At 35.6% G+C, this 21,513-nt stretch overlaps 1 protein-coding gene across 10 annotated transcripts in view; it reads right to left on the bottom strand.

Annotated features, from left to right (window-relative positions):
* The window catches only part of LOC115217963 (activated Cdc42 kinase-like), a 334,743-nt gene that overhangs the window by 208,812 nt on the left and 104,418 nt on the right, over window positions 1–21,513 (bottom strand). For all 10 annotated transcript variants that reach the window (XM_036507901.1, XM_036507900.1, XM_036507902.1 and 7 more), the window contains one exon: window positions 13,865–13,919. The gene's annotated coding sequence lies outside the window, so the exon portion shown is untranslated. The remainder of the gene's footprint in view (window positions 1–13,864; window positions 13,920–21,513) is intronic.

The following is a 21,513-nucleotide window of genomic DNA, read 5'->3' on the forward strand; positions in this document are numbered from 1 at the left end:
CCACTACTGGGAACAGATTTGGACTCAATTCTGTCATACTTGCCACGCATTGTATGTTTGTAAAGTTCAACAGTCAATTAAATAGGTCTCAGTACGTGACCGGTACCTTATTTTAATGACCCAGAAGGATGAAGAGAAAAGTTAACTTCAACAGGATTTGAACTCAGAATGTGAAGAACCACAAGAGCTATCTTCAGATCATCATCATCGTCATCATCGCTTAACGTCCGTTTTCCATGCTAGCACGGGTTGGATGGTTCGACTGGGGTTTGGGAAGCCAGGGGGCTACACCAGGCTCCAATCTGATCTGGCAGTGTTTCTACAGCTGGATGCCCTTCCTAACGCCAACCACTCTGTGAGTGTAGTGGGTGCTTTTTACATGCCACCGGCACAGGTGCCAGGGGAGGCTGGAAATGGCCACGATCGGTTGGTACTTTTTATATCTTCAGATATAAATACTTATTCAATTTTCATCTACCATCATCAAAACAAGCTGTTCCTGGCTCAACCATAAGTCAAGAACATCTCTCTATATCTCTTTCTCCCTTCCTTGCTCTCCACTGATCTTTATAGAGTTTCAAACATATCAATAACAGCTCATGGTTCTTTGTTTTGCTGCCCAGAATTCTGTGCCAAAAGTTTCACAAGGGGTTGTGGTTGGCATTGTCATCTTTGATACTTGCAAGGTAAGTTGTTGTCAGCCACCACCAAACAAACCTGTTGAAAGGTATTCCAGGCTTGGTCACTTCCTTTTAGTATATCAAGGACTATATTCTTCAAGGTGTCCCTTTTTTTTTATGATAGAAGGATGTGATTTATAGAGATTTGGCTGATCTTTCTAGAGACTTCCTAAAAACTCCATCATTTGATTTATTCCATTGTAAATGGAAATGTTTGGCAATAGAACATGTGATGTTTTGTTCCTTTACAAACATTTCAATAGACTAATTTTAAACAACTTCAATAACAATGCCAAGACCAAAAATAAGTTTTAAATAAATTCTTTTCTAAAATAAGTGAAGTCAACAAAGAAGCTTTACATGCTTGCTTGATTGCTAGAAATAATAGCCAAATTACCATCAAATCTCACCATACAGTCTTAAGAATGGGAAGACTACATCAGATAATGGTGTTCTAGAACCCCTCCCCACTCTGAAAAGACAAGACGATCATGGCTGGAATGCCTTTGATCATAGGTATGATCAGTAGGGGTTGATCTGAGAATGAGAGGCAACAAGCAAATGAAGTTGTAAAATATATTCAACATCTTCATATTTTCAAAAGTTAATTTTACTCATTTCCTTTTTCTGAAATTTTATATACAAGTTAGTCAAGAAGGATATGCAGTGCTCATGACCTCCTCAAATTGGTGAAGTTGGTGTGGTCAACGGCCCTCCACCAGAATGTTTGTCAGACACTGTCAGCAGGATAAACATGAAGATGGAGGGAACAAAGGTCAAGTCTGAATTCTTACAAATTGTGTAAATTCTGCTACAGGCATCCAATGAACAGTCAGTAGTGCTAAACTGAAAGGGGCATGTCAGGACTATAACCCAGATAAAGACACTTTTAAAACAAACTTATTTCAAGCACAAAATTATTCAGTGACTTCTAATGTCCCATAAAGACATTAATATATAATATAATTAGGTTTCTCATTCCATGACAACAAATATACTTATATGCTAATTTAACAATTTGATCCCAGATATTTCAAAGACAGTACTTCTGCTGAAGAGATCCACAAAGTCTGAAACATGCCTGGAATTGTCAACCATACTTAACAACAGAAATAATAATAATAATAATAATAATAATAATAATAATAATAATCATCCTTTCAACTATAGACACAAGGCCTGAAATCTTAGGAGAGGAGTTAGTTGATGACATCAACTCCAGTAATTGACTGGTTCTTATTTTATTAATCCTGAAAGGATGAAAGACAAAATCAACCATGGCAGAATTTCAACTCAGAATGTAAAAAAAATGGATGAAAAGCTACTAAGCATTTTGTCCAATTCTGACAACTCACTGCCACAATAATTATCATAATAATAATGGTTATAAATTAATTATCTTTGCCTGCATATCAAATCTTATGGTTTGTTAGTTTTCTAGACATAACCCTTTTCTTACAATTTCTCTGCTGAAATACATATACCACCTTTGTTTCAATTAATTTTGACATCATTAATTTGGTGTTTGGGATTTAAATTACCATGAAACTTTGAGAGGTTTTAATTTAGACCTTGATCCCTTTGAAACAAGAAGCTTATATCACAGAAATAGGGATAATCTCAGGTTGATTTGGTATCAAAAGCATTGAACATCTTTTCAATTAGCTCTTGATATAATTCATTTTCTTTTTCTAATTTACCGAGAAGAGAGGGAGAGAGAGAGAGAGAGAGTGTGTGTGTGTGTGTGTGTGTGTGTGTGTGTGTGTGTGTGTGTGGATCTTTAAAAAAATGTTTTTTCTCTTTTCTTCTGCAATCTATGTGGAATGGAAGATTCCAGGGTTATAGGAAATGGTGATGACAATGGCAGCAGACAATCTAATTTTATTTGAGAAGCTGTGACTCATTGAAAGCCAAAGGAAGTGAAGATGTTGACTCAGTAATTTCACACTAACAACATCACTACTTATCAAACAAGGCACTATACCAGAAACTACTAGTAAATTAGGAATTACGAGTTAACGAGAAAATTTATTTCATTTAGAAAAACCAAGTTACTGAGAACTGAATGGAATGTTAACAGGCATTTCTTTTAAATGCTTGCTTTTATCTTCAGTAACCATTCATAAAATCTTCCTCTTATTCATGTTGCTGTATATATAAATATATATATGTGTGTGTGTGTGTGTGTATAATGAACCCATGGGTATACTTCATACAACAGGAATTAATCCCTACTCAGTATATTCCAGGAAATAATTATGATTGATATACATTTGCCATAACATAAATAACTACATCCTGCTTTGCATTCAAAAGTGAAGTTTCTTAGCTGAGACAAATAGTGACCAAACTGACAAAGTAGTCATGTTTTAAACAACCCTACATCAGTAGTATATATTTTGTATATACTGCAGTATGTGGGGTTTATATATGTATGTATATATTATATATATATATATATATATATATTCTTTTTTGTTTTTTTGCTTATCTCAGTCATTTGACTGCAGTGTGCTGGAGCACTGCCTTAAAGGGTCTTAGTTGAAGAAATTGATCCCAGGACTTATCCTTTGTAAGTCTAGTCCTTATTTTGTCAGTCTCTTTTGCCAAACTGCTAAGTTATGGAGACATAAACACAGAGAACACACTGACACAAATATATATATATATATATATATATATACATATACAACAGGTTTCTTTTAGTTTCCTTCTACCGAATCCACTCGCAAAACTTGGGTCAGCCTGGGGCTATAATAGAAGACACTTACCCAACATGCCACACAGTGGGACTGAACCCAGAACCATGTGGTTGGGAAGCAAGTTTCTTACCACACAACCACGCTTGCGTCTATATATATATATATATATTATATATATATATATATATATATATATATATAGGCGCAGGAGTGGCTGTGTGGTAAATAGCTTGCTTACTAACCACATGGTTCCGGGTTCAGTTCCACTGCGTGGTACCTTGGGCAAGTGTCTTCTACTACAGCCTTGGCCAACTAAAGCCTTGTGAGTGGATTCGGTAGACTGAAACAAAAGAAGCCTGTCATACATATGTGTGTATATATATATATATATATATATGTATGTATGTGTGTGTATATGTTTGTGTGTCTGTTCCCCCAACATCGCTTGACAACCGATGGCAGTGTTTACGTCCCCATAACTTAGCGGTTTGGCAAAAGAAACTGATAGAATAAGTACTAGGCTTACAAAGAATAAGTTCTCGGGTTGATTTGCTCGACTTAAGGTGGTGCTCCAGCATGGCTGCACTGAAACAAGTAAATATATCTATATATATATATATATAGGGTGTGATGAGCAAATTGTCATCATTTAATATTATTAATTTCACACGTGTATTGTTTGTTTTGATTTTGTCAACTACACAGTATGGTAGGGTCAGTTGGGCACCATTTGTGAGAAAAACAATTCACTCAGTCAGAAATTTGGAAACAGCATATTGTACTGCTTGACATTCATGCTAGAAGTTCCAATACGAACACTTCAGAGTGTTTGTGTATCAATCTGAGGACATGTACCGAGAGTGATAAAAATCCAACATCCAGTCAACATCATGGTGCTTGGGGTGATAATGAGCGATGGTAACATTATGCCTCCATTCATCTTCCCACACAGCTTTAGACTCAATGCGGAGGCCTACATCAAGTGCCTGGAGGAGGTAGTGTTGCCTTGGGTCAAGCGAGTGGCCTGCTGGAAGACCCCATGTCTGGCAACAGACTCTTCACCATGCCACACAAGCAGGTGAGGCCAGTCATCGCCGTCAGACAATTTCTGCAACCACATCACCCCTAACATCTGGTCACCTAACCCCCAGATTACAATCTCCTTGATCATTATGTGTGGGGATCAGTTGAGCAAGAGACCAACAAAACTCTTAGTAACACCAAAGATGAATTGAAGGCAAAGATTATGGCAGCATTCACCAACTTAAACAAGGAGACTGTCCAGAAGAGTTGCAGGAGATTCCAAAAACGTCTGGAGCCCATAGTTGAAATCAATGGTGATTTTATTGAATAAATTTACTCTTCAGTATTTCAAGATATTTTTATGTAATTTTAGTAAATACAGCTGTTAAAATGAGATGCCAGTGTTATCTTCATTTTTGCATAATTTAGATGACAATATATTCACTGCACCCTGTATATGGGGAAAGAGAGGGAAAGCATTAATGTATAATCAAAGAGCAATAGTGTATATTCTCTATGTACATGTGTGTGAGTGTGATAGCATTAATGTACAAGCAATCAGAGAAGTAATAACATAGGTCTGTAGTAGTGAAACGAATCAGACTAGTGAAGAATTCCTGTAAACCAGAATGATAGTGAAGTCTGGCAGAGAGCCCAGATAGAAAGAAAGAAAAAGAAAAAATGGTAGCAAATAGAAGTTGCCATTGAAACGTAGGTTTCAAGGTTGGAGATGGTAATTCTTGGCTAGAAACATCAAGTCTCGCAATTGGTTCTCCTCCTCACAGAATAAGACAAATGTTATTGTTGTCGTTGTTGTTATCTTTATTTGTTCTGCTGCTCTTAGTCATCAGTCAGCAGGAGTTTCTAGTTTTCAGTCAATGTAGTAAGCTCAGTGTAGGTCAAGATCATAGAGTAATTTATAGGTAACTTGAACACACACACACACACACCTACTCTAATGAAACAGCTGCCATTGATAAAATAAGGCAACTACTATTTACACTGCTGCTGGGAAATACTACTTATATGTATTTTGTATTTTTAGGTATATTTACATTTGTTTATTTTAGACATTCATTAAAGGATGAATGGAAACAATAACCAAAATAACCATCTTGTGTGTGTGTGTGTGTGTGTTGTGTGTGTGTGTGCACCCTTGTCTTGACATCATCTGATGATTGTAAAAGAGCATAACCATCATACAAGTGAGGTTTGTTTGTTTCCAGTCTTCCATGGAAAACATATCTGGCCCATGCGGAAATTATTACCTTGCTTTAAAAGAGTTAAGGGCTAGTGACAGGAAATAGCACAGAATATAGAAAATCTGCCTCAACCAATTCCATCCGACCCCTGCAAGCATGGAAAAGGGGACTTTAAAACAACAATGACGACAATATACATCACAATGACCTACTCCGTTTTAGTCTGACTTTTTGTTTTTACTAAAAATTAGATACAGAATAAAACCCTAAATTTCATAAATAGGAATGGTTAAGTTTCTTATCAAAGATAAAAACAAAACCCCCAAAAATAGACATTTGAAGATATAGAAAAAAACTAATCTACTGATATAAACCTTACAGTTTAGAAGTGTAGAAACCCTGTGTGCGCACATGTGCATATACATGTGGGGGGGGGCATGTGTGATTCTTTAGACCACATAAAATGGAAGAAACTTGCTACAAAGTGAAATATGACATCAAACATTGCATGAGGTAACAGAATGTAGAATCAGAGGATATCTGAAAATAGAATTATATATTTATATGTTCCCCTTCATTGTTCAGAAACCTTATCAACAGAAGAGGGGAAAAAAAGTGACACTTCTGAGTGACAGAGAGGAAAAGCTAGTTTTGAATAACTGCTGCATATGAAATTATTATAGCTGGGCTGTTGTTGTGTAACCAAATTCTACCTTCTGTTATTGGCCATATATAGTAAGGCGCGACTGTTGATAACGCAGGCATTACAGAGATTTTATCTCAAGAATCATAATACATAGGTCTCTGTATATCAGATAGTGATGCTCTATAGCAAAAATATAATATGCATGGCCATTGACAAATCCTACACACACACCCGATGATTATCACGAGAGAGAGAGAGAGAGCATTAATATTATTTCAACATATCCTGCATGTTGTATGAACAAGAAACAAAAAATTAGAAAAAGAAGATTAAAATTTTAAATAACCATAAAGTGACAGTAATTACTGCTTGCTAATCTTTGTGAAACTGTAAAATTGATGTTCTTAAAACTAATCTTAACATTCTAGTTAAAAAAAAAACAAAAACAACTTAAGAACTATAGTTAGGCTAACACTATTCTAAATTTAATTTGATTACCAAAAGCTTTCAATGAGGTCATCAAGTTAAAAAGGTACAAAATACTAATTACTTGCATGAGAGAATATTCACCAACTACCGATATTTTCAGTAAACCTTTACAGCTTAATTGCTTTCTAAATTAGGTAACAATCTAATTACACAGAGACATTAGTGCAGTATGTAAGGAAATTTGTAAAAACTTGAAATATTTTGTATTTCAAAAGTGAATTAATTTTTTTCTTTTATTACTAAACACCTCTCTTCTTATGGCGTGAAATACTAAAGTTTTTTTTCAAGAAATACATAACAGAAACAAAGCAAAAGAAACATGTATCTTTTATTTACTGATGTCAACAGTTCATCTCAAAAATAACCAACACTGGTTTCTAAGCTTAGCTCTACAAAAGCAGGATGTTAGCCTGACTCTGGAAAAGAGGAACAAACCCATTACTAATGGATTAACCTCAGACTTAGTTCAAATGCTTATAATACAGTGGACTCCACTAGAGACACCCAAAGGTCAGGTAACAGTGTTGCAATGGCTAACGTTAAATCTATCACCCAAACAGTATTTAGAAGTACATTATTTGATGTCTCTTTATTTTTTCAAAACACAGTAGCGTTTGGTTTGAGACAGATTTTACTGCTATTTCTAGCATACAATGATTGTTTTGCATTATTGGCTTCAAAAGATCTAGCCATACAGATTTGTTCGGATAAAACTCAGTGATTAAAGTACATTTGATATTTTAACATTCAATGTTCCATCAATTTTTAAATTTATAAAAAAATATTGTACCAGATTGTTCTACTCTGCTAAAACCAATAGCAAAAGATATTGAGGCGCACATCTCTCTATATATAAACGGCAGTTTGTCTGTGTGTGTTTCTGTCAGGTTGTACCCTCACCCTGACCACGGCTTTCAACCGATTCTGATAAAACTTGACACACACATAGCCCAATGTCATAATTCAAAACTAACGCAGCGAAAATTTTGAAAAGTTCCCCCAGTTCTGAAAAAGATCGATAAATTCGACATGGGGTCGAGAATCTAAGCTTTTTATATGCAACACATTTTCTGTCTAGGGGACACAACTCGACCTTTTTATCGCCCAAAGGGACAGCTAGGAACATCGTATACACAAAAGTATTCGAGTGAAGAGAAGACATTGCAACCTACACATGCGCCTTCGTTCCCTAGAGGGAAAGGACTAGATTGGGATTAGTCGTTGCCTACTAGGGGCTCTTACATACCCGGGCAATGCCGGGCTATGCTGCTAGTTTGGGTATAAAAATATACTAAAACAAATTTAAACCCAATTTTAATATGGAAATTGATTTTAGCCGTTACATAAACAAATTTCTCGAGAGAAACTCAATTATAAAACCCTTCTTTAGGAAGATTTACCTCTTGCTTATTATAATAGGTAAGGTGTAGATAGTTATTATTTAGTCAGAGCAGAAATTCATATAACCCTTTAATTTTATTAAAATTCAAGCCATACAAGTCATTTAATTTTAAATATTCAGGTTACTACTTCATCAGAGTGTAAACCTCGAAAAACACTTTGGTTGCTTTAAGGAAAACTTTCTAATGAATTTAACTGATGTTGTTACAAATTTCAAATATAAACTTTTATAGCAGATTTGTATTAAATAGAATTCCAGTTAAGAAAATGGATCTACTTCCTCTGCATCGCAGTCACATGTTGGTGCCATTAACCAAACTCTATTACTTCTCTTAAATTTATCTTAGCAGGTCAGCATGGCCAAGGAAATAGCCTGCAGGAATATACATGTAGTTTTAAAAGAAACGAAACAAATTCTTAAAAAGATAGTAAGAACAAAATGTATCAAAAAGTACAAGATTTTAGAGGTGTCCAATACACAATAAGCATTCAGCCGATACTAAAACCAAAGCCATAAACATGGCCCAAGTGTCAGTTTAGCCAATACCAAGAAAACAGAGAAACAGCTAAGAACATGTTTGCTGGCCTGGAATTGAAATAAGATAAAGAAATATTCTAAACTGATGTAATAAAAAAAAAAAAAAAAAAAAAAAAAAAGGATTGACATACTGTGATAATTCCACAGATACCCCCACCTCCTCTGTCATACCACCACACTGTACCAATGTCACTAATTGGTATGATGCAGTTCAGAGATAACGGGCTTATTTTAACTCAATATTAATAATGAGGATGGTCTTTTAAATGTATCCCAAAAAGACCCCAACCTTCCATATTTTACAACTGAAAGCAGTAAAACAGACAGGAATCAGGCATACTTTGAAAAACAAAAGTAGGTATGGAATTCTGAACTCCTGTCTGAAAAGAATTATCCTGGTTTCTTTCTAAATGGACATAGTAATCTAATATAAAGTTTGGAAATGGATATTGAATCTTGCTTAGTCTTAATAATTTTCACAAAATAAACAAACAAAAAAGAGCTTAGAACCATAAACAAGGTAAATGTAATCCTAGGACAATCATAAACGAGTAAGAGAGTTTCAAATTTCAATTCCACCATCAATTTATATTAGCAGATCAATGAAGACAATGAAGCCTAAAGTCACAGTTGTAAATTATGACTCTACCAGTATTGCTGTTATTGTTGTTGCTGTCTTTTCCCATTGATTGTGAAAGACTTTAATGGTTAAAGCTTTGAAATGAAAACCAATTATATGGACAATTCTATTAACGATGAGATTGATTATAGAAAAAAAAACATAAGTGATTGATGATGATGTGAGACTAACAGAAAATAATGAGCTCAGCTCTTTATATTAATTATAGATTCATCCTTTCTTTTATCACAACAGTGAGTCTTGACAAAGTTAGAAAAACAGTTAATTTTCCATTCATTGACAATTTGCTGCAACTCTGTAATGATGAATGTCTGAATGTCAAATGAAAATATTTCTAGCAGACAACAAACAGCATTACATGTTAGTTTTGCAAAGAATAACAACTTAATTAACATTCGTTGCTCCAACATCCACTCTACATACTGAGACACAAGCTTACACGCACACAGTGTGAGCTATTAGTTTCGTGCCTCTGGAAATACAATGGTCAGACAATCTTTCATAGCTTGCATTTAAATCCTGTGTATATTAAAATATTTATCTCTCACTGGATGGAGCGCTTCTTTGTTAATCCCACTAATAATGGAACAATACATTATATATATATGTGCATGTGCATATATATACATCATCATCGTCGTCGTTGTTTAACGTCTGCTTTCCATGCTGGCATGGGTTGGACGGTTTGACTGAGGACTGGTGAGCCAGAAGGCTGCACCAGGCTCAATCTGATCTTGCAAAGTTTCTACAGCTAGATGCCCTTCCTAATGCCAACCACTCCGAGACTGTAGTGGGTGCTTTTACGTGCCACTGGCACGGGGGCCAGTCAGGTGGTTCTGGCAATGACCACACTCAAAAGGTGTTTTTTACGTGCTACCTGCACGGGAGCCAGTCCAGCAGCACTGGCAACGACCACACTCAAATGTTTTCACAAGCCACCGGCACATGTGCCAGTAAGGCGACGCTGACAACGATCACGCTTGACTGGTGCTTTTTACGTGCCACCAGCATGGGAGCCAATTCGTGGCCCTGGCAATGATCATGCTCAGATGTGCTTGAAAGGTTTAGTTCACTGGTGATGTAAACGAATAGGTACACTGAGTAAATTCTATAATTGGTCGTCCATTAGGTTCCAAGTTCACAGCTGAGGCTGTTGCTAAGGATCCATATTAGGCTTCCGTGTTAGCAGGTATATATTACATTAGAGGAAAAAGGACAACAAAATCAAGGCAGGACAAGTATCTCATTTAGAATAATTTAATTAGGGGAAAATGAATATGAAGTCTTACAGTTGTTTCTGAGATATCCCAAGTGATAGGCTAGCATGTCCATACACTGGGGATTCCATCATCAGAGACAAGATAAGTATGTAATGAAAGTTTCAAACAGGGAAATTCACAGTTTATAAAGAATAAAATAGAAGAATAAAGGGTAAAAGTAGATAGAAGAATACAGACAGGAGAATATAGTTCACAGTTCATCTTTTTCTAGAGGGTATACGCACGCACACACACACACACCTTTATGTCTTAATATGTAGAATGGATGTTACAGCAACAACAGGTATAAGCTCTTCTTCTGAAAGAAGAGAAAGAAAATGGAGAAAGAGAAGAATATACGTTATTTAACCCTAAGGTTACACATCTGAAGTGATACCACCTCCATGTTTACAGAAATCTACTCAAGATAACAATTTCTTCCTCCTTCCAGGCCCCTCAATCTGACTTTTTCACCTCTCAAAATCCTGTTCTAAACACTTTGATGACTTTTTTTTTTTCGAATAATGTCTCTTCCCTTTGACATTTTACCTTCATCCTACAACTTAGAGAAGAATTCAAATAATTAATTAGACTAATAATAATTAACATTAACCTTAATTAAGACTAACTTTAATTACACTGATAATAATTACACTAATTAAGGTGGTGAGTTGGCAGAATCATTAGTATGCCAAGCAAAGTGCTTAGCGGCATTTCATCCATCTCTATATTCTGAGTTGAAACTCCGCCGCTGTCAACTTTGCCTTTCGTCCTTTTAAAGTCAATAAAATACCAGCTGATCATTTGGGGTCGATGCACTCAATGTAGTTCCTCCTCCAAAATTGCTGGTGTGAGGTCAGAATTTGAAACCGATAATTACACTAATATCTCCAACATATCTAATGAATAAAACTGTGTGATTATATTATAATAATTGTAACAGTGAATAACACTTATATGGACAGTGTGTGTGTGTGTGTGTATGAGAGAGGAGAGAGAGAGGGGGAGAGAGAGAGGAGAGAGAGAGATCTGGATACTCCATTCAGATGCAAAGAGCGTTCACCCTTCAAATATATATTATATTGAATTTTCTTTCAATTATAATTATTATTGTAACTAAAACATTTTTTAGATGGGATTTCTGCTCATGGTCTATAAGCAGGCTCTCTGTGAAGGGTAAATAATAATACCATTGCCGCTCTCTCTCTCTCTCTCTCTCTGTGCACATGTACACTCTGAATGCTGCAGTCCATGACAAAAAATGGGATACCAACCCTCTAAGGTTTGTACAGGATTACTGTTAAAATCTCTGCAGTTTTCACCTAAGAACAGGTAACCATGGTGATAAATATCTATTTCACAACTAAATACCAATAACAGAATCAAAGTTTAATTAAATACGTGTGGTGCAACATAAAAATCACGAGTCTACATTCTTTATTATGAAACAATATTTAAATCATAAAGAAATGTTTCATATTGAAATTAATTAATTAATTAATTATTAATACACAGAGGGATCCAAATGTAAAAAACCTTTTTACAAAGATAAAATAGAAAAAAAGATAAAACTTTCTCAATTTATAGATACCTGTTAGAAATAAATATTCTCTTTACTCTTTTACTTGTTTCAGTCATCTGACTGTGGTCATGCTAGAGCACCGCTTTTAGTCGAGCAAATCGACCCCAAGACTTATTCTTTGTAAGCCTAGTTCTTATTTTATCGGTCTCTTTTGCGAAACCGCTAAGTTACGGAGACATAAACACACCAGCATCGGTTGTCAAGCGATGTTGGAGGGACAAACACAGACACACAAACACATATACACACACCCATACATATATATACATATATACGATGGGCTTCTTTCAGTTTCCGTCTACCAAATCCACTCACAAGGCTTTGGTTGGCCCAAGGCTATAGTAGAAGACACTTGCCCAAGATGCCACGCAGTGGGACTGAACCCGGAACCATGTGGTTCGTAAGCAAACTACTTACCACACAGCCACTCCTACGCCTTTTAAACAATTTATTAAACTAGTTTATATTTTTTATGTTAGTAAAGTGGAGGCTTTTATTTTTACTTTTTCTCAGATTAATATCTGTAAATTCAAAATAGTTAGACAGAGCGTCAATGTTTGAGAGATAACAGCCATTTATGTAATGTTCAGCAATATAAATGATTAAGCAGGCAAACAGAATAAAAGGCAGAGAACAATTTCATATCTGTGTTTTTGTAGGTTGGCAAAGGATGTTAATAGTGAGAAAACTGATAAAAATGGTGCTTTTTAAATAGAAACGTGTGATATTTGTTCTGCCCAAGTTAAACAAATACAATGGACCAATGAAGAACATACCACCACCACCAACTGTATTGTTCACCAAAATGTGATCATCATCATCATCATGTAACATCCGTTTTCTATGCTGGCATGGGTTGGACAGTTTGACAGGAGCTGTTTCCAACTGTCTGTTTTGGTATAGTTTCTACTGCTGGATGTCAGCATGAGTGCTTTTTATGTGGCACCAACACCCGCAGAGTTGCCAGGTAGCTTGCAAGGCAAACACCTCTCAGCTGAGAGAAGGAGTGGAATCAAGAGAAGTGGCCATGTGGCAGGTATAGAGTGTGATGTAAAATTGATTAAATATTGTACCAGTTCCTATACAAAACAATATTATAATTTCAATTTCCTTAATCTATCAATTATTTCTGTCACTGACAAATATCAGCTAAAAAAAATAAATTTGTTCATTTTGCATTCTTTTTCTATGCTTGGGTTGGACGAACCTGGTTTACAGCCAGATGCCCTTCCTTGAATCCTTACTTGTGTTTCAAGTAAGGGATCACCTATTCCACATGGTTTTGAAGGAACAAAGACACCTGGACAATTTGTTCACAGGTCAAACTAACAACACCCTCACCCACTGCACTTCCATATAAGCCATTGCAGGTTTGAACACACACACACACGATGGGCTTCTTTCAGCTTCCATCTACCAAATCCAATCACAAGGCTTTGGTCAATTCAGGACTACAGACACTTTCTCAAAATGCCATGAAGTAGGGCTAAACCCAAAGTCATATGGTTGAGGAGCAAACTGCACAACCACAATGCTATGCTTGTGTCTGTCCTCTCAGATTGAAATATCAAAAAACACTAAACATGTTCTAATTGTGATCAAAACATTTTGGAATTTAATTCTTCTCACCAACAAAATTGTACTAAGACAATTATTCATAATTTTAATTAAAAGTGAGAATACAAACTAAGATAATTCTTACCAAATCTGAGTTCTTTTGAAAAGAGGTAATCCAAGGTGTATGTAAATCCAAATATCTGTAAAAGTGGAAAAAGAAATAGTTTATTGATTTAGAACCAAAGAAGAATTGGTAAGCAGAAATAATGCAAAGGCCTTATGGTATTTCTTCCAGTTTTTTTATGTCCTGAGTTCAAATGCCACTGAGGTCAACTTTACCATTTGTTCCTCCAAACTCAATACAATAAAGCACCAATCTTGTACAGGGATCAATGTAATTAACTAAAGCCCTTCCACTAAAATTGTTGGCATTCTGCCCAAATTCAAAATAATGATTATTAAAATTTTACACAGCTTCCCACACACACACACACACTCTCTCTCTCTCCTCTCTCTCTCTCTCTCTCTCTCTCTCTCTCTCTCTCTCTCTCTCTGTGAAGGGAATATGCTGTCTTGATTTGAATTCATATTTTTTATGAGATCAAGCAAGATCTTTATTTACAAAATAATTTTGCTAGAACCACAGATTAAGTGCCCTGGGGCACATGTAAATTTTTTTAATTCACCACTAGGTGAAGTAAATTAAAAAGTTTTAAGCTATAAAAAAATTAGTAAAAATCTTAAAACTTGTAACTAAATTAGAAATCATAAGGATTCATTGACAAAGATCACAACCTCTTTTCCTTCTAATTTTGTAGATAAAAAAAAAAAATAAGATACCCCATTTCTAAATATTGCACATGTGTATGCACACACACACACACACACACACACAGTGTGCAAAGTTGTTGCTAGGACAGTAACAAGACAACTAAAGAAAGCGGAAATTGTTTAGGGGTTAGCACCAGATTAACATTTGTAAATGCTACTGAGAATCAACAATTTTATTATCTTCACTTTAGATTAACCATTTCCAGGATGAAACAAATAAAACCTGCCACATTAACACAAATGGCAGATGTATTCCAGCATAGATGATCTCTTGTAAGTTGGATAGCTTCAACAGTAGAAGTCATGTTATACAATAATTTACTCACCCCCCACCCACCCCTATCCATACACAAACCTCCGTGAAATTACTCATGTGAAGCAGTTGCTATTTACTTTCCTCACATATACTGCTTGCTTAAATAGATTTCAAAATATATAATGGCTTCAACCTTTCGCGGAGCCAACATGCTTGACATGTTGCTTCCTGCAGAGAAGAGGAAAATGCTGGAAATTAATTTTAATGATGGGTGCATATATGTAACAGGTAATGTCTTTGCTTTGACAGCATTTATTTAATATATACACCCAGTATCAGATGCCATGAGGGCATTCTGTCAGTTATTGAATACATTATTGCAGTAAAGAGTTAAAAAATTTCATGTTCTTTGAATGGTATGTTGAACAATCTACAGTTTATTTCACACAAGTTGTTTTTGAATAGACCATAACACAAATACAAGTTTACAATATTAGTAAAATAAACAAGAACTAAAATTAGTTTTTTTTTCTTTTTGTTGTTCCACAAACAGAACAATAAGCTTCTGGTTGTTACTGTGATAAAAATAAAAGATAAAAAACACAGTAAGTTTAGTTAAACATGACCATCTAATACAAACAATACTCATCTCAATGGTGAATTTCATAATACATTTTTGTTAGAGAAAATAAACACATGATACATTTTAGAAAACTGTGTGAAGTACGACACAAGGTTAAGAGCCTAGCCTTTTAAACACGCTCTCAGAGAGTTCAAAACTTTAAAACTGCCATTAAATTTTACCACTAAACAAGGCAAATAATTTGGCTTCTTTGAGTTAGTCTGGCTACCAAAAGAGTTTCCATGCTTCCATTATTACTTCAACTCCAGTCATTTATCTTAAAATCATCTCAGCTGATTAGGCCTTGTGAAGGAAACTGGATGAGCAAACTGTGTGGTAGCTTATTTGAATGAAACATATCTATCAGTCAAAAGGTCCACTTTTGTCATTCATTGTGTTATGCTAAGTCTACCTGAAGATTACAATAAGAAAGGTATTTCTTTTAACGGTATACATGGTCTGATCAATAAGTATCCAGACTGATGCCATAGTAATGAAGCTAAAGCACGCAGAGTGAAGCCGCTTGGCCTTAATCTCTGCTAACGTTCTAGCTCACTTCTGCTGTTTACAGCAGTGCCTAGAAGGAACATGTGTAGCGTGTGATCGTTGCATTGACCATGACAGCGAAAATTGAGCAGAGAATCTGCATCAAATTTTGCAAAAAGCTTGGTGATACCTGCTCAGAGGCCTACGCAAAGTTTTCAAAATGTTTTCATCATTCTTGTCATAATGAAGAGGATCTTGTGCAACGGAAACCCAAGTGTCTTTTTGGTCAACTGAAAGCAGTTTTGCACTAACTTGGCAGACAGATGCTTCTCATAACCAAATCTTCAGTGACAATGGACTGAACTGTAACTAATCTGCACATCCTCTGATAACTTATGGATACTGATTCAACGATTTCCCTTCACAGCTGCACGCACATCCACAGTGTTTTTCTCAGTCCTGCTGGTTGCGGGTCTCCCAGAACATTCGTCAATATCGACATTTTTTCAACCATCTTGGAAACGTCTGAACCACTCATACACTCCTCTCCATACACCTTCTGCAACCTTGCATAGGCCTCTGAGCAGGTATCGCCATGACAACTTTCTCTGTCATGGTCAATGTGACAAATCAAACACTACACACCTTCCTTCCAAGCCCTGCTGTAAACAGTGGAAGTGAGCTAGAACAGCAAAACTTAGTGTGCATGGACAGCAGAGTTCAAGCTCAATCTGTGTCAAGCAGCTTCACCCCGTGTCCTTTAGCTTCGTTACTATGCCAACAATCCGGATACTTATTGATCAGACCTCGTAGTTTCACAAGTCAGGACCCACAACCATTTTATTAATTCCTATTTCTAATTATTCCCAAAATTCTGTGGAATTACAGGAATAATTCCTTCTGTTGTGTTTACTTCAGCTGAAAGTAAGTCAAATGGACATTTCTAACTCTACAGTGGCTCTAACAATTTAAAAAACAAAACAATTCAAATCCAATTTAGTGATGCTTTACAATCCCTATAAAAAAAATTCTAAATCCCTTAGAGTCCACCACCACACCACCACAAAAAAGACCCAGAAAACATCTCAAAAGAAACCATAAAATGTTCCTTAAGGTCTCTGACAGGACAGACATTTGTTTACAAACATGCGACTTAGTGCAAGCTTTTAAAAATAAAAATTGGTCATAAAAATACCATTTTACTATCAAACTACAAAGTCAAACAACCTTTAACTTCCATACATTCTGGCCTAACAAGCAATAGGGTTTAAGGTTTTATGTAGAAAGCGATGCTCCAGCATGGGCATCAGCCATTGTGTCTGAAATAAACTGAAGAACTAAACGAATATAAGCAAAATATCTTAATCTACACATCTGATGATTTTTTAATGAAAGCTTCTTATTCTAAAAAAGATGTTAGCAATTTTTCTTGTTATTTCTTATTATTTCATGTAATTTATAGTCTTGACATGGTCATTATAAACAAGAGACTGGCTTGTAAACCAAACACTTGTAGTTCCTTTGAAGTTTCCTGTTAGTTTATTTCACACACACACACACACACACACACACACACCACACACACACACACACACACACACACACACATACATACATACATTAATTGAGGGGACTTTTTCTTTGTTTCTTAATTTCTTTTTTTTGTATAGTAATGGCAACAAGAGTTCTTAAGATTAGAAATTCAGGTTGCTGCCTGTTCCTGTTCCACTTCAGTAGCAGTTTCTTTAAGAAATTAACTGTCAAAATTCCCTAAACAGCCATTAAAGGCTTCACATAATAAACCAGTTTGCTAAGAAGTTTTGCTAACACAGACAACCCTGACAGGGCTCAATGGAGATTCAGCCATTTCTAAACACAAGTGTCACAAAGTACAGACCAGAGGAATAGTCTACAAAGTAGTAATGGCAGTGCTTTCTACTCTTAATTACTTCAATCTTTTAAGATATTTGCCTTTCTTCAAACAGCACAGCATTTGTTGAATCAACAAGTGGGTGCAGGCATAGCTATGTGGTTGACAAGAAGATTCTGGTTCAATCTCAGTTCATGTCATTTTAGCTTCAGGTCAACCAAACCTATGTGGGTTGAATTTGATAGAGGGAAACTGTATGGAAGCCTGATAGAGAAACCATTTCTGTTTGGAGTGGTAGACTTAATCAGTGACTTGGCTAGACACCAACATCTAATCCTTAAAAACCTCTAATGAAGCCAACACTGTTACAAGCATTAGAAGTCAGGTTCTTCTTCATTTATTCCCACCAGTCTCAGGGACCCTGTAAAAGGGGCACTATCTTTTCTCCTCTAAGTATTTTTTTAATTAATAAAAACGTCATTATATCTAATAAATAATAATTTATTGTAAATCCCTCTCATAAATAATAATTTTAAAAGTCAATTCAACATTAAGATTGTAATGAAATATTACATTAGATCTTAAGGACAAATAAACTTAATTTTTTGCTCATTTTTTAAAAAATCAGAATGGTAAGAATGACAACCCAAAAGAATTTCATTAAAGCACCAATGAATACATCATCATCATCATCATGTAGTGATTCATAAAAAGATGCAGGGACTTTAGATCATCACTGTAATCAAACAAAACACAGTGTCTCTACTCTATTGAAGTAGTAAACTGTATCACCCATAATACTTATTTCTAGCTAGGAGTATTGAGTCAGTTAAATATCTCTTTGTCAAGAACACAGCACCAGTGACAATATGGTTCCCCATTCAACCAAAAGACCAGCACCATATTGATTCCACTGCCATTGTTTCCTCCCCGGTCCTTCTAATCACATGCCTCATTGAAGTTCCTCCATGGTTATGGCAAATAAACATTTATAACTAACGAACAAAAACTGGATCGCTATAGAAAGGTAGAAGCCTTCTCTATACAATTAATGGCCCCTTCGTGCAGTAACCACTTGATCATTTATCAAAGTAAATCAATGAGAAAAGTAGCTGAACTAACAATAGCAACATGGAGCTGGGTATCACATGGTATCATCGAGTTATAATTGCAGTAATAGAAGTTGATTAGTTTGGTTTATTATACTCATTATTGAGTTATTCAGATTAAGTACAATGAAAGTGATTCCTGCCTTTTACAATATACAGGCAGCCATTTTTGAAGCTAGTCAATACTTCAAACATCTCAAATATGTGAAGCTTCTAACAAATTAATAAATGGAAATACTTAAATAATGAATGCCATTTTTTTTTATGGTATACTCCCATATTTATATTATTATTATTGTATCAACCAAAATAAATATTTACATACTGACAATATTCTCATCCATAAAATTAATACTTTAGAATTTTAATAGAATCTCTCATGGAATCTTTCATGTTTTAAAAAGTATATATCATCATCATCATTTAATGTCCATTTTCCAGCCTAGTATGGGTTGGATGGTTTAACAGGAGCTAGCAAGGCCAGGAACTGCCCCATGCCCCATTGTAAGTTTTGGCATGGTTTCTACAGCTGGATGTCCTTTTTAACACCAACCACTTTATAGAGTGTATTGTGTGCTTTTTATGTAGCAATAGTACCAATGCTTTCTACGTGGAACCAGCACCAGTGCTTTTTACACGGCACTAACACAGGTGTGCTTTTTACATGGCACCAGCACAGGTGCTTTTTACATGGCACTGACGCAGGTGTGCTTTTTACATGGCACTGGCATAAGTGTGCTTTTTACAAAGCACTGGCGCAGGTGTGCTTTTTACATGGCACTGACGCAGGTGTGCTTTTTACATGGCACTGGCGCAGGTGTGCTTTTTACATGGCACCAGCACAGGTGCTTTTTACATGGCACTGACGCAGGTGTGCTTTTTACATGGCACTGGCATAAGTGTGCTTTTTACAAAGCACTGGCGCAGGTGTGCTTTTTACATGGCACTGACGCAGGTGTGCTTTTTACATGGCACTAACACAGGTGTGCTTTTTACATGGCACCAGCACAGGTGCTTTTTACATGGCACTGACGCAGGTGTGCTTTTTACATGGCACTGGCATAAGTGTGCTTTTTACAAAGCACTGGCGCAGGTGTGCTTTTTACATGGCACTGACGCAGGTGTGCTTTTTACATGGCACTAACACAGGTGTGCTTTTTACATGGCACCAGCACAGGTGCTTTTTACATGGCACTGACGCAGGTGTGCTTTTTACATGGCACTGGCATAAGTGTGCTTTTTACAAAGCACTGGCGCAGGTGTGCTTTTTACATGGCACCAGCACAGGTGCTTTTTATGTGGCCCCAGCACCAACAGGGTTGTCAAGTAACTTGCAAGAGAAAGAGCCTTAGTTGAGAGAGGGAGTGGATTCAAGAGAAGTGGGAATAAGTAATAAAAAAAACACATTTTGTAATGACTTGCCCTACTTTTCATCAAGTTGTTTTTCTTTCTTGTTTTGGGGGATTTTTTTTTTTGCTTAATATTTTTTAAGATCATATTTATTGATTGCAATAGATTCCTCACAGAAATGTTGCTTATTTTTTGTGGCAACAGGATGTAGAGGAAATTAAACCAGGTCACTGGTCACATTTCTGAGAATTTGATTTTTATGAAAAGAATTACTGATGCATATCCTTTCATTGCTTTTACTTCAGTTGTTCTTTATGCATAATATTAATACCAATTAGAAGGTGGTGAGCTAGCAGAATCATTAACAAGCGGGGCAAAATGTTAAGCAACATTTCATCCATCTTCACATTCTTAGTTCAAATTCCACCGAGGTCAACTTTGCTTTACATCCCTTTGGGGTTGATAAAATAAGTACCAGTTGAATGCTGGGATCAATGTAACCAACTTACCCCTCCCCTAAAATTTGAAACCAATAATAATACTAATTATATGTTTCTTTGCTAAAGAAGAATTTAACCATACCACAGGAAACTAACTCTCAGATTAAAGAGAGCCTCAGATTTAGTAGAAAATACAAGATTTCAACTCATTCTCTCACTAAGTTATATTTTCAGTAAAGTAACTAAATTTTTATAAACTTTTCAAAACAAGAGAGTTATAGTAAACCTGTAGTTAACCAATTGAACTGTTCATTAATAAGACTTTAATTACAAAGAATGGCACCTAATTATTAAATACAGTCCCTTTTTTTTTTGTTTCAAAGGTACTTCTTAAAAAAGGTTACAGAAACCACACACACACCATTCAAAAAGTATTTGACATTACTTAAAACATATACATACATAACTGAATTCAAACTGTGAGCAATTTTAATATTTAAGTGTTATAATGCTTATATAAGAAGACTAGTAGTCCATGTCTTCCAGTTTCATGATGGCAACACAAAACCAATAATTTAAATAAACTGTTTTGTTATAAAAACGACTGTATACTACATTATGCAAGCACTAATTTCATAAGAAACCATGTCTGGATTCAAAGTGTTTTTGAATGAAAATTCCATACAACAAAACCTAATGCAGAAGATTTTCTAATTCAAATTGTGTGGCTAATTTTTATATTATTGTATAACAGAACACTTTCATATCCATTAAACCATTTGATACCAATTCAGCTGAGACTGCCTATGGTGCTCTGATACAAAGAGCTC

The sequence above is a fragment of the Octopus sinensis genome, linkage group LG12, assembly GCF_006345805.1.
Source record: "Octopus sinensis linkage group LG12, ASM634580v1, whole genome shotgun sequence".
NCBI lineage: Eukaryota > Metazoa > Mollusca > Cephalopoda > Octopoda > Octopodidae > Octopus > Octopus sinensis.